Raw genomic sequence first — 14,862 nt, 5'->3', positions numbered from 1 at the left:
AGTTTTATACATACTATGAATTCCAAGTAGAACGTAAATAAAGATTTTTCCAGGTTTGCACTTTTAACATAATATATTTTCCAGATATTTCGGAAACCAACAATCAAATGAAACAAAAATAGTAGATTTCTAGACGCTTCGAATGTCTCGAAACAATTCAAACAAAATTATGTCCAACATGTGATAAAATGTAAAGTACAACTTTAGATTTAGTAATGACAAAAAGTTTTCAAAATATTTCTACTGAAATCTTATAAAAATAAAAATAAAGTTGAAGGTATCTATTTTAATAAAAACAATGTGAAATTGAATTGAATAATATCTGCAGTTTGAGTTATTCTAATTCACAATACTTATATAATAATATATACCTATACAAATATTAAATTCTAAACAGGTTACAAAAACGTTTAAAGGTTTAAAAACTTTTAAATATTTTTGTAATTTACAAAAATGTATAGTATTTTGTATAAATGTGTAAGTTCATCAAAATGTTCTTACATATTTTTTGATTGCTCTCAAGGTGGATTTAAAATTTACCACGTTTGCAAGCTCAAGACGTTTCTCGCGTCAGTGTGTGTATATATTATTATTGAATAATTGTCTTATCAGGTTTTCAATGGAAAACTATTCAGATTCGTACGATTGTTCAAGAAATAAGAGGATATATTTTTTTATGTTGGGGGGATTAGTATTATCTAAAATAAAGTGACCGCTTATAATTGGAAAAAAAACATAATTATTTTATATTTAAGAGTCTTAAAAGTGAACTCAAAAATTATGACTGTTTGTCAACACAAAATTATAGCTATTTAGTTTATATTATTAACAAAGGACTGCATGATATAGGAATTCATCAAGTACAATATATTTTAAGTGGCTAAAAGAACTTAAGAGGTATATTATTTATTGAAGCTATATTACTAAATAAACCTACTGCAAATCAAAAATCTATAATTTATTTATTTTACGGGACGTTACATAAGACAGTACTGCAATACCTATAAAATTAATGTTTAACAGAAACTATAGGTTTGTTTATTAAAAAGAGAAAGAAGGGTCGGTAATGATAATGCACATGAGACGATTGAGACGGGTAATTTGAGATTAATAAGAAAGTAATTTGAAGGAGATAATAATTAAAAATAAACATTATTTCCGCTTGCAGGGTGCGCGCTATCGGAAAGTTCTGTTTTCTTACCTCAGTCTATTATGGACGAGTGTTTCGGCCAGTTCCCTGCCGAGTCTCGGGTATGCAGTCTCAACGAGTAACAACAACTTAGGGTCTGTCCTAGGACGGCCATCGCCTGATCCTTGGTGAGGCGGTCTGTGATCTGTTGGCGGTGTTGATTGGAAGTGGGGGCACATACCATACGGTCGCATCCGAACCATTTTGCGTTCTCGTCGCATCAGCAAGCTTAAAAAAAAATCAAAAATATTGTGCATAAGTATAAAAAAAATGGTTCTGAAAATTCCCAATTATAATGTACCTATACCATATAATTTTATTATATTCATTCAAAATCATTCAGCTAATACAGACGTACCTTGCCAATTTCGTAATAATTACAATCATTGTAAAACAATTTTTTAAACAAATATTTGTCTTTCGAATCAGTAGGAAAAAATTAGTGATGCCATTAAAAAAAAGGTAAATTTTAGTATTTAGTACTATTTTACAAAATTTTATTTTACGCACACATGCCTGTTACAATGGAGTTACTCTTTCTTGTTATTATAGTCCGACCAGATAAAATAAAAAAAAAATTAAATGATCTGTCCTAACACATATTCTGATACAACAATATTGAATAATATATAGAATTATAATCGACTATTTTATTTATTATAATAACTCCTATGTTCAGAAATATGAAAAATATTCGTGTAATTAATAATGAATAGTGAATGCATAACAAAAGTAAATATTACTTATATTATAAATATAATAAATGAACCACTTGCACATATTTTATCTATATATTATTTAGGACAGATAAACATTTCGAAATAGTTAGGGATATAGCAAAAATTAGAAATCTCTTTGAGTTTTATTATTTTCCGTACTTACTATCTATATCGTATATCAATAAACAATTTTCTGAAACTATAAGCTCATAAGTAGTAATTAAGAAACAGACAAACGAATTAAAAATGAAGGACTAAATGCTATTATATGTATATCAAAATTTAAAACAAAAGCAATAAATGAATGGTATTATGTAATCGTCTAACAAAAACCTTACGAACCACAAACAGTTCAAAGTACTTCTTGAAGTACATCAAATTACTTAATGCGTACAAACTCTTTAAAAATATATTACCAATTGTAGGCAACTACAAACGGATACGGTTTGATAATTTGAAGTTCTCGGGGAAATAAATTGTATATGCTTTAATTTTTCAATAATAATAATAATAATAAAAAATAGGTATAACATATTTAGCCACATCAACAACTATCGCAAACATGTTAAGAAAATATTATTTTTTTCAACATTAACATTATATAGGTCCTATGCGGGCTATCGTAACTACTAAAGTTATTTAATATTTTGAGAATGAAAAAATGAAACGATATAGTAATTTTAAATTTATATCAACATATAAAAGTTTAATAAACTAAAAACAAAGTAATATTTTTACGATAATAGAAAATTCCTAATTGTATTTTATGTCAAGTGTATAATATTTATTATAAACTCAAGTTGAATTATATTGTTATGTTGCTTTTATTAGCCAGTCTAAATAAAAACTCTACAGAGTAGTAGGTATTTAAAAATTAATAATATCTCCTGCTCCAAGGTTTAGAAACTTAACCAATGACACTCGAGTATAATAAATTAATTTAGTAAATAAAAAAAACTTACTTTTTCAAGTGTCAATTTAAAAATTACCAAAATTTGTTTATTTAAAGAAATAATTTAATCGAATTGACCCAAATAATGTTCAGTTATAAGAAATGAAGTATTATTACGATATTAATGCCCTATAGTTTTAAATAAAATTTGCGCATTTACCATTACCACATTTACGGTCTTTCTTACAATATGTCCGGTTAAAATTAACCGACACTTAACCGGCCAAATTCTGCCGGTAATAAATCAGCTGTAATAAGTCGGTTAGCGTTAACCGACACCTTACCGGACATTGTAAGAATAGCCCTTAGTTATTGAGTTACAAGTTACGATGACTGTTACTAGTTATTTAAATCTACTGTATACCATCAGTAATATCAGTAGACATGTATATAGGTATACCTATAATACTCTACAGGTATAACGATGTTATTAAACAACGTAAAAAAGTTTTGGTATACAATAATGCGAAACATTCAAACAATCAAAATAATTATTATTCTCTTTTTTTGCGATAAAAATTGTCATCAGTCTTCAATTCAAAATAATAGTAATATATTTCTATATACTTATTAGTTATTAGTTATTAGTTATTAATATCGTATATGTGCCCATAGATAATGTATTATAATTTACTAAATTATTATTTGGTGACAGTATAGCTACCAGCTAGACATGAACGCATAAGTAATTTCTCATGAATACAACTCAATAACACGCAAGTTTATACCGAGATTATATTACAGATAAATTGGAACGGCAAAGTTTAACGTTCTCAATAGGATGAAGTTTGTTTTTTTCTGTTTCTTGAATAATTTATTTTGAATAAAGTTCTATTTCATCGGCAGCCGTTGGCCGAGTAGTTGGTAGAAATAACTTTTTTTCGTATACCATAATAATACATGTAAATTGATAGCAACGGCGTTCTTGGAATATCAACCCAATAATAATAGTTTGATTTCAGAATGTTTGCAATATATTCTAATGCAATATTAACGTGTTATTTTAAGTTTTTGTTCACAATAATACGCGTTTAAGCGGGACGTTTAAGATTTGATATTATTATATTGATCATTAAATATAATCAGTTTATTATATTATATCGTGGAAATTATCTAAAGTCTCGGCCAGAGATAGATTTTAGACAACCGTGGTCTCACAACAGTTACTGATGTTTGCTGAATATAATATTTAGATAATATTATTATAATTAACAATCGTTATTAAATGCATTGAGTATAATATAATATCACGCGTAGTTACATTATATGGAAATTATCAAAATCTTAATTATTTTTTAATATGCAAACATTAGATAAAAATACTAGGATCTTCTACTACATGTTTGTGATATCGTATAATTAATTTACAAGCTAAAAATGATTTTAAACAAATAAATTCGAATTCCTAAAACACACAAAACGATGTTTATATTATATTATATAGGTTACTACGCAAGGTTTAAACAACAGCTTGTTGAAAAATATGACAGATTCCGTATTATCTATTTCACAGTTCAATAAACTGCATGATTATTACCACGATAATATTGTCATAAATTTAGTTATTTTGATAACATCTCAACATTTAAGCTTAAAATGTGGTTTTCGTGAATATCTAGTGTTTTCAATACAATGTGCTATCGATGCTGTTGCTGCGGTATTATATTATTTACACAATTTATACAAAGTTTGTATCAAAATTAGTCGTTGTGGTGATGAATTTAAATGAAAGATATATTTATATTTATAAGTATTAGTTTTTAGGGTATTAAATGAGCTGAATGTAATACACGTTTCGTATATATAATAATTCGTTTCTATTTTTTAGTCAATGTAAATTACACATATAATATTGAGTTTAACAGTATAATTTATTATATTTATTTACACAAAAACCTCTCTGAAAAACACATATATTCTAAATCTGTTTTTATAGTACACAAACAGGAATTTTTCTAAATCTCATAACGTTATCCCGTTTAGGTCCTTGTGACCACTTTTTTTCAACACTTCGGTTTTGATTTATGAAAGGTATTGCATATGACGTCAAAAACCTTATGCAAAGCTTTTGGGTTCACATAATAACACAACGACGCCACCGCAAAATATTAACTTTACCGATCGGCGGTACACAAAAAATTCGGTCCTTTGAAAATGAGGAGGACCTTTATGATTTTAATGGGTCACACAGACATCCGGCGAAAGTACAAAATAATTAGTGAACGAGTGACCACCGCCATAAAGAGGAAACGATGAAGTTTAATTATTTAATATATTTTCATCGTTGAATACCAACTAAATAGGATTATATGGTTTTATAAGATTTAAACGCGGTATATACTCAACACGTTTCAATAAAATGATTGCAGATGAATTATATATATTATTTATATTTCAAGTTGGTAAAAAATATAATTAAAACACGGTCATAAGTAAGTAAGTACCTATACATTTTTAAGTTATAAGTATAAATTATAATTTAATACTACGTATATGTATTACTTCTTAATACTGAATACCTAGTCACCGAACTGTATATATGTATGGAACGCGCATTGTGTATAGTTCTAAATTCTAATATAAAAAGTAACACCCCGAGAGGCCGCCATATTGAGTCTGCTAATGTTCCTTTCCATAATTTTTTATGGATAGGATTATTTTATTAGCTTATCTTCTACCAAATATAAGTGATATGTCGGTGGTATCCACTATCTTAGATCATATTATATTATGGATAAAGCTATTGTATTATATACGCATACTACGAGTTGAAGACATCAATTGACGAGTCGCAAGGGGACTGCAATGGTTTCTATTGCGCATGCACGTCAGTCCTTGTCATATATTTGTCATACATAATATCACTAATTAACTAGTGGTAATATTAATTGCACGTGATAATAGTTGTACTAATCATGCACTTGAATTCGTGATATAAATTGGACGCATGCACATTTTCCCCAATTACCCTTGGTCATGTTGGCTTCGAATATTTAGGCAGTAGCTCTGTCCATTGTATATGATCGAAGATAAGATATAAGGTTATTATCTTTTAACCTATAGGGTGGTATTTTCACTTTTTATGATACCAAAAATTATCGCATATCGCACAAATAAGTTTTATCGTTTATTCCATGAGAAGACTCAAAATGGCAGCCTACTAAAGGGTGGTACGGTTTTTATACCCAATTCGAGTTCCATATTATACAGTTCAGTATACCATAGAATAGAGTAGCCATATATATATATATGCATAAATGTATTCGCAACTTATAGAGTTAACTTAAAGCAAATATTGTATGATTTTTTACAATAATATACTAATAATATTAGTGAAATAGTCCTTTTCAGGGCCACTTCAATATAATCCTATCTAATGCGCCTTTTATGGCCACGCTTCCCGGACGGTACTTACGAACAGACTCCGCTTGTTTAAGTTGGCCTGATGTAAGATAACGTATACCCCAACCCAAATTCTGTGTAAATAATCGACACATTCCCAAAATTGTAAACAAAATCCCGCCGTCGAACCGAAAGTCTTGGATCTTTCAGGCGCGTGATTTCCAATCCCATAATTTGTAAAATATACTTTATATGATAGAAATGAACAACAAATGTATGTAACAAAACATCAGCAGAGTTAAAATCATTAAGATACGGTATCTCAGCCAAGTAGATTAACGTTTCAACTAGCGTCCAACTTGGGGCTCAAACCTACGACACCGGGATTAAGAGTCTCGTACTCGTTTTCCCTCGTCTTACTGCTGTTCTTCTCCAGTATAAAACCATGCAGTATAATCTTGTATTCGTGTTGCTTCATTGGCATGCCCGATTCTGTTGTCATATCGTCTTTTGTTGGTCAATGATATGTTGGCTTTGATCAAAGCCTTTTTAATGTAGCGATGTTACGCCGTATAATTGCTGGCATACCACCTAGTATAATTAATTATTTTTTGTCACGCCTGCACCGAAAGTTTGGTTTTCGATAGCGGTTGAAGAGTTGGAAAGCGTCCTTTTTCCGTCCAGTGGGCGGTTAAGTGGGAATCCCTAATAGTGCCGGGCGGTAAAGTGGAAATCCCAAAACGTACAGGGCGGTTAAGTGGAAATGCCCAACAGTGCCGGGCGATAAAATGTAAATCCCCAAAAGTGCTGGGCGCATATAACGCGCGTATCCCCTGCACAACCAGACACTGAAATCCATACCACGGTCCTTACAAAACATAAACTTTTGGTTACTCTTATATTCATATTATAACCTCGGTACGTGACGCATAAAATAAATAAAACCAAATAGTTTCTTTCATGAAATATTGTTGTCGTAGAATTATGGTCTAGTTGTTGCATAGATCCTTCATTACCTTTGCCGTGATCGATGAATGCAGAGACGTAACAAAAAAAAGTATGTGTGGCTCGTGCGTTTCAGTCTTAAAATAGCTCACTTCTCGCCATTGCCACACAATATACTATTACCATATCTATCGTTATTTTTTTTTTCAAAATAAAAACTAATAAAAAGCGTTGTATTATTGACTTAACATTTTTTTAAAACCACTATATAAGTACCCACTTTGTTATTTTCGACTAAGGCTATGAATCTTTAACATTTGATCCTAAATTTAATTATTAAATCAATCGACAAAATAAAAAAAAAGAAGTCGAATGAAAATGACCAACGGTCTATGATTTACCGATTTAACTTGCTTTAAATAATTTTATATACCAACTATCGTATAAGAATAATAAAGTATATTTATATATATATATATATATATATTTATAACTATATAGTTACCACACATGTTAACCACTAACAAATAAATAAAAAAAATATCCTTAAACAGATATATTTCTAACACTATTATAGATTTATTAGACAATAATACACTATTGGCAATATTTTATTATTATTGTTATACAGATAAACAATGAACAACAGGGTCAGTTAATTTGGGAGAGTATAGTCGAAGTATAATAACTTGGGCAATTTGAGAAAATTATTTATTACATCGAAATAATCCTTCGCCTATAGGCAACTTATAAGTTTAGTTGTTGTGCGTAGTATAAACATAATCCACGTACCAATTATAGTTCTAGTGTTTGGTCAAGCCACGGTCATTTACTTGGCAAATCGAAAACATAATTTCTTTAGACTATTATATTAGAAATAATAGAACATAATATTATATTGTTCAAAATCACAACAGTTTTAACAAGTTCTAAATACCTAGTAACGCTGTTTTAAAATTTAAAAATTCTAAAAGTTAAGTATCTACGATGTCTCAGATTGCGTATATTATATAATTTATAAATTATGTATGTATATAATATGTATCTGGATTATTGAATAATAATTGCACTGCGAAATCACATTGAAATATGTAATATTTTATAAATAGATACGTCCGGTATACTAGTATTATATCACGAATGGTACATTCGTTATTTGTATGTATTTAAATTCGTCTAAACGTATTTTTAATTATTATTATGTATTATTATTTTAATTCACATCACTCAGACATGATTAAATCAGCCCAGTCAGATCATATATAATTTATAGAAATTTGACCAAATGAAACATCCCCGAAAATCTTGACCATTGTCCATAATATGGATGTAGCGAAAGCTGCAAAATGAAAGTCATGAATTATTTATACATGTTAGGTAGGTATAAGAATTGGACACTGATGATATTTTGTACCGTATATTATATAAAATTGGGTTTCTATATATTAATTTTAGATCAAAACTCGAGTGAAGTGTGCGATAATGATAATATACCTACGCACACTCCGTGATCATATCAATTTTAGAAATAAACTTAACGTATGATTGTGCACTATATATACATAAATATTATATGCGCCGTCAGACACGTAATTTGAAATAACTCTGCCTGGAAACCTACGAGGAACCTTAGAAAAGCAATAATATACGTGCTCATAAAAGTGGGTAAAATGGTGGGTAAGTGGATATCCCTCTGCTGTACAGTAGGTTTCAAGTGTGTCACTGTATAATGGATGGTATTAAATTTGAATTCAATGATATAATATCATTGTATACGAAAAATGATTCTGAGCGAAGAAGGTCAGTCAGCCTATGATATAACTAAGTATATTTGATGATATTATTGTCAATAAAGTAATTAATATATAACCTATTTACTTGGAATCTTGTTTTAAATTTTCAATTCTTAGCTATAAAAGTTGAACATTTTATGAATTTTTAACTACAAAATAATTATTAAATTTTGTCAAAATTCGAACTTTAAATGCATTTAAAAGCATGCTTATAAAAAAAAATTGAGCATATGTATTTTTAATATTTTTCAACTGCTATTGTGATAATATATCAGGAGCTTTGCATTAAATTTCACTAAATTTCACTATTTCAATAAAAATACACACATCATTGAAAACCAATACATCTCCGTATCCGCTCAGAATCTAAAATCCGTTCGTAGGTATTACATAATATGCACTAATAACGACTAACGCGCAAAACGTTTAATTCGGATAAAGAGAAAAAATTCGCTTCATAATATAGGTGGGTACCTATATCATATTGGACCACAAAACCTTCAAATAGAAAAACAATAATCACTTTTATATTATATTATAATATGTTTGTGTTAAATAGAATTCGACATTAAACGGCAATAAAACTCAACTGCACAATACTTTATCACGGATGTATGAATTAAATTACCTATAGTAAAATATACAAATAGATTGTTCTGAATAACATTTTTTTTTTTAGTTCGGTAACTTTTGAATAAAACAACTTATTGACTCATTTTTCAGTGCACCGTGAAATTATGCTGTTGTAATATTTTGAATAATAATGTTATGCTGCACCAAAAAAAACTTTATATTTAAGAAATAAAAAGGTACCTACTATTATATAGTGCCTAAAAACATTGAACCCCCATTCAAACCCCCCCCCCCTTTATACTAATTGTATTTTATAAGTACCTACTTATTATGTATAGCTCCATATTATCGTAACGATAACCAATAAACGTAAGTGTAACGTACACAAATAAAAATATAGTCTGAGATTCCAGCTAATTGAACGTGTCTGACTGTCTATCGTCTGAGTACCTACTATAATAATAACCACTAGGTCACACGCAGGGCCGTATTAGCGCATAGGCACTATAGGCACTGTGCCTAGGGCCTACGAACTTTTTGGGACCTACGAAAGTAAAATGTGTGACTTCGATTTTTTTGTAATATTTATGCTTTTTTTTATAATTATTATAAATTAATCCGTACGATTGTACACGTTAGCACAACAAGTAAAATATCATGTATTTAAGAATGATACCACGATTACTGTTTATAGTATATTTTTAGGAAATAATATATCGTTTACGTAATAGAAACAATAGTTTATTATCGACTGCAGGTCGGCCGCACCGCGTATGACTGCACGGTACTCACCAGTCTCTGTAAAATGTAAATTATTGCAAAGCAATTGATGCTGCAGATCCTCGTGCAGATCAAATGAGTGCTAGAGATAAATTATAAATTCAAACATTTTATGTTATTGACAAAGTGGCTGAGCGGAGTATGCACTTAATGTATAAATGTACTGTGCCTACTGCCTAGGGCCTACGATAGTTTTAATCCGGGCCTGGTCACACGAACTCGCAACTATATAATATATTTTATAACCATATATTATGATAAAATCAAAATTATTATTATTTTAGATTCTGAGCGGAACGACAAATGTGTTGGTTTTACAATAATGTGTGTTTTATTTTTGTATTCTTGAGTCTGACATAACCTTCTGGAGCAGTAAAAGATGGTACTTTTTCAAGTTCGTACATTTTAGAAATGATTTGTAGTTAAAAATTCATATTTTTTTTAAAACTTTTATACCAAACCACCAAAGGTTTTAAAATGCAATAAGTACAAGATTTACCTCATGTCTTATTGTTTACTGGAATATTAAAAAAAATCTGTGTATTTTTTATGAACGACTGAAGTTCAAATTTTAACGAAATCGGATAATCAATCATATATAATAGCGATTTATCCTCTAAAGTTTTTGTAATAAAATTTTCTTCTTCTTCAGATAGTCGGCCACTAGGACCATCCCGTAAAACACGCTCCAACTTTCAGTCATTTCTATCGGCAGCTCTCTCCTTTCAGTCTGATTCTCCATAAAATTGTATTATTACTTAAAATAAAATGATCATAAAAACTTGATACATTCCCGAATATTTGTATGTCCTGTTTAGGAACTACAATATATAACTGTCCATTGAAATATCTTCACCAGGCAACATGCTCGTTCAGGGGTACAGGACGAGCAGCATGAATATTATCAACTAACAAATATCATACTATGTACAGCTAAGAGTGCATATCACAAACATTTGAAGTATTTACAAATGTATCAAAGTAGTTGGTAAAAATAAACCAAATTTACATAATATGTGTATAATATGAATATATGTATATGTATATGTATATATAAAATATACTAAATATATCATAATATTATATTAACCACATTTATAATGTACTTAAATCAATTTAATACAGACTAACAAGGTAAATTATCTCATTAATTGGAAAAAGCTACCTATAGGTCATGATGAATACATATAATATATATAAGTACCTACTTTTAAATGAAAAATATAATTTAGAACATTTATGCCAATACAAATAATGAAATAGATAATTATAATCGATTTTGTAGTATATTTATTTATACCACGAAGAGTATCTTTTAAACAGTTAATTAGATATAATATTATAAGAATTATTCTTACATAATTATTTAATTTAAGTATAACAGAATAAGTAATCAATATTATATAAGTAATTATAGTCATTGAAGTTAATTTATTTAGGAAGTACACTTGAGCTTAAGCTACACGAAGGCATTTTGTCGCCTTTGTAAAAGTACAAAGCAAATTTAATTAAACAATTTCGTAAAGTTTAAACATTTTATTCTAATTTACTATTGCTATAAGATAATTAGAGAGTATTTATCAAATTAAAATATAAGAATATAGGTAGTTAATTTAAATATGTTCCATTCAAAAATAATATGGCAGACAAAATATATTGAAGCTGTTCCGATAAGACATACAAAACGAATTCTATTAATTCACCATCCGTCTTAGTTTATTTATACTGGAGTTAAAAAAAAAGTTAAAATTTCAAATTCAAATATACCAGAATAACTTTCATGTTTAACACTAACAGGCCTAATTATTTACTTCTAAAACTTTATTACACCCGGCTATTTTTATTTTATACATTGTTTATCACCTAAAAGATTATTTTATTATGCACATTTTTATTGTACACATACATAACAAAAATTATTTAAAATGAATGAGTTGCATGATTTTTCTTTTTTTTAGGAAATATTTATTTTATGAAAAGTTATTTTGAATGAAAAATAAATAAAACTAACTAACGCCCATGAACAGCTATGGTATAGGTATGAAATACTTTTTTTTTATTACCTATAGCGTATTTATTTTAATATACTATACGTAAATTCGTACGCTCCCTCACAACAGTAATATATTTTAATTTATATCCTTGACGGCCTCAGAGGAATTATTTTGGTCGGGTTAGTATAACGCAGTTAAATATTCTTTTAGATCACTACAACAATATGTCTGTTGCGATAGCACAGTCACTATGACCGAATAGCTCGTAAGTGGCATATTTAAAACAGTGATACTAATTTGCTACATTTTGCTTTAAGTAGGTACCATATAACTATAATTCCCAAACGAACACTTACTCGTCAGTCGTCTGTCGGTCTGTATCGTGTATACTGTATAGTATACTGCAGTACCTATAGTAAACTGGTAAGGTTTGATTATTACTATCTGACGATTGGTTGATATTTTACTAACAGTACTAGTAAGAAAGAAGGGTAAATATTATATAATATAATGTATAAGGGACCTGGTTAAGCCGAATAAGACGCATTTATTTTTCTTAGCCCTTTTATCTGAAAATGAATTAATTTTACAAACATTAAAAACAAATAAACAATTTAAGACCCCACTGAGCAGCCTAAAAAGTTTAAAAAATAATACCGAAAAAATAACAGACGTTACAAGTTGTATTTATGAAAAAACATTCGAAATACAATATATCGAAATAAAATATAAAATTTATTTGGATGTCCGGTCACAACACAAAATCAAATAAAAAACCAGATCACGAATCCAAAAAAATCAAATAACAATTGAATAAACAATTTTTATAAATATTAAAATCCATGCATGGACAAAAAATTTAAAAAAATTAAAGTTCAATGACAAATCGTGCACAGTGCACATGTTCAAAATAAAATAAGAGAAATCAAAAGCACTTTCACTAAATGACTAAAACTTGCAAGTTTAAAAGAAAAGAAAAAACTATAATGAACAGACATTGTAATAGCCATACAAAATTGTACGTATACAATATGCCTATAATGTCTTATAATGATAAAATTACTGGGTAACCAATTTGTACATTTTTTGAAACAGTAATTACAGTAAGGCACATTATTTGAAATGTATAATTGTATATTATATGAAAAATGCAAATAAAATAATTAAGCAAAATATTGCATATAGGTAGTTAAAAAATGTACATCGGCATCTGTAACTATAATGGCATACCTATGTTAAAAAAAAATTCATAAATATATATTATATATGAATCAAAAAATAATGTAATTCACATATAACATATCATCACCGATGTTTACCTATTTTTTTATACCTTGATATTATGAATTATGACATACGTTTTAACGTGATCAAATTTCGACTGAAAAATACGTTTTTATTGTTTATTCCGGTCTGCAGAAAACTTACATTTGGTGACTAAAATAATAACCTTATCAAAAGTTTAGCCAAGGCACGTGACGTCTACCTTTCCTATACTGAGGTCCTGATTGCAAGTGCACACATATAATATAACATATTAACACACCTATATAATATTTTGAATAAATACATCATACACAACAAGCGTATATATTATAAAATACAAATCAAAACCTTTGGTTTTCGTTGGCATTAAGGACATCATCAAACGGTGTTTTATTAATATTAATTTTAGGTATGATATCTATATTTTATAGTATATCAAACAGTAATGTTTACAAACGTCTATACACGTACATAGTACAACAGTAAGATTACAGAATATTGAGTATTTTTTAACAAATATTAGTTGGACGCATGAATATAATTAAAATTCTACAACACGAATCTTATAGGATGCATGTTGCCCATGAAAAACATATTCTGTGTCGTAAAGTTGATTTGCGTGACCAATTGTTATTACATGGGTTATTACTTCCTTGTTTATATATCATATAGTTATATTATATTATTATGTTTATGTTATTTATATTATTTTATAACTTATATTAATCAATATTCAGTAGCAACAAAATACAAATATACAATACGATTTATCACGAAAATATCATACATATCTGAGTAATAACACAACCCACCTAATTAGAATATTATGGTTAAACAATAACAACTAATATAGGTACCTGCTTAGTTAGTTCCATAAACAAAATAGATACAGATATCATAATTACCTATGTAGGAGTGTAGGACTACAACCACTCAATTAATGTTGTATGACATTTTTTTAAAAAAATTGAATTATTTTATTATACGATTTTAGTTTTATCTGTAATTGTCTGAAACAGAAAATATTATGTTCAGTAAATAGTTCTTATGAAATTCTCTCTGGAATTATGTATGCTATATCGTTAAATGCATACGATTTTGTATGCCTTTTCACCGGGCAGTCGTGGCCGAGCGGTTAAGGCGTCTGACTAGAAATCAGATTCCCTCTGGGAGCGTAGGTTCGAATCCTACCGACTGCGAAATTTTTTTATTTTTACACGCTATACTAATATAATTTTTTATATAACGTGCTTTAATAACATTTTAAAATATAGGTAGTATAGTTTAAATCATTACTGTTAAAATATTT

The 14,862-nt window shown here is 28.6% G+C and overlaps 1 protein-coding gene and 1 non-coding gene across 2 annotated transcripts in view; one reads left to right on the top strand and one right to left on the bottom strand.

Annotated features, from left to right (window-relative positions):
* LOC100169222 (bifunctional heparan sulfate N-deacetylase/N-sulfotransferase) overlaps positions 1–14,862 on the bottom strand; it is a 75,796-nt gene that overhangs the window by 34,167 nt on the left and 26,767 nt on the right. The window lies entirely within an intron of this gene.
* Positions 14,671–14,752, top strand: TRNAS-AGA. Its single transcript has one exon. It is a non-coding gene; the product is annotated as a tRNA-Ser (tRNA).

The sequence above is a fragment of the Acyrthosiphon pisum genome, chromosome A1 (genome assembly GCF_005508785.2).
Source record: "Acyrthosiphon pisum isolate AL4f chromosome A1, pea_aphid_22Mar2018_4r6ur, whole genome shotgun sequence".
In the NCBI taxonomy this organism is placed as follows: Eukaryota; Metazoa; Arthropoda; class Insecta; order Hemiptera; family Aphididae; genus Acyrthosiphon; species Acyrthosiphon pisum.
Note: the sequence above shows the minus strand (reverse complement) of the source record. Positions and strands in the feature narration are given on the sequence as shown.